General features: G+C 49.4%; 1 long non-coding RNA gene across 1 annotated transcript; it reads right to left on the minus strand.

Annotated features, from left to right (window-relative positions):
* Positions 1-167: 167 nt before the first annotated feature.
* LOC147819824 (uncharacterized) lies at positions 168-464 on the minus strand. The gene is made up of 2 exons (XR_015436313.1): positions 312-464; positions 168-202 (listed from the first exon to the last, which is right to left on the minus strand). It is a non-coding gene; the product is annotated as an uncharacterized LOC147819824 (long non-coding RNA).
* Positions 465-472: the final 8 nt, after the last annotated feature.

Consider the following 472-nt stretch of genomic DNA (forward strand, 5'->3'; position numbering starts at 1 on the left):
CCTGCTTCATTCTCCTCAGGAAGTTCACTGTGATCTTCACAAACGCCTCTCTGCTGCTCCTCCTCTGCTCTTCGTCCTCACCGCCCAACAGCTCCTCATCCTCCCTCCGACTCCCTGAGCATTCTGGGTAATCTGGACTCAGAAGCTTGTGCATTTTCTTCAGCTCGTTCTTGACAAAAGCGACCGTGTTCTCCTCCAGCAGCTGGAACAGAAAACTATATGAATGACAGCATCAAACTGGTCTGAAAGTGCAGCATGGAGATTATTGTGAACACAACAGATGGAACAGTAGTTGTTGTACATGTACAGACCATAAATATGGAGTCCAGCTGTGTTTGATGCTGCTGGGCAGACTGAGACCTGGGAACCTCTGAGCTCTCCTGGTCCACTCTGTGGAGGAATCATGAAGAATGAGCTCACATTACGTCTGTCCACACAGAGACGGACACAAGCTAAAGGTCCACGAAGTCAC

Source organism: Seriola lalandi, unplaced genomic scaffold, assembly GCF_002814215.2.
Source record: "Seriola lalandi dorsalis isolate HSWRI2012SDOR001 ecotype SW California unplaced genomic scaffold, Sedor1 jcf7180002043492, whole genome shotgun sequence".
Classification (NCBI taxonomy): domain Eukaryota; kingdom Metazoa; phylum Chordata; class Actinopteri; order Carangiformes; family Carangidae; genus Seriola; species Seriola lalandi.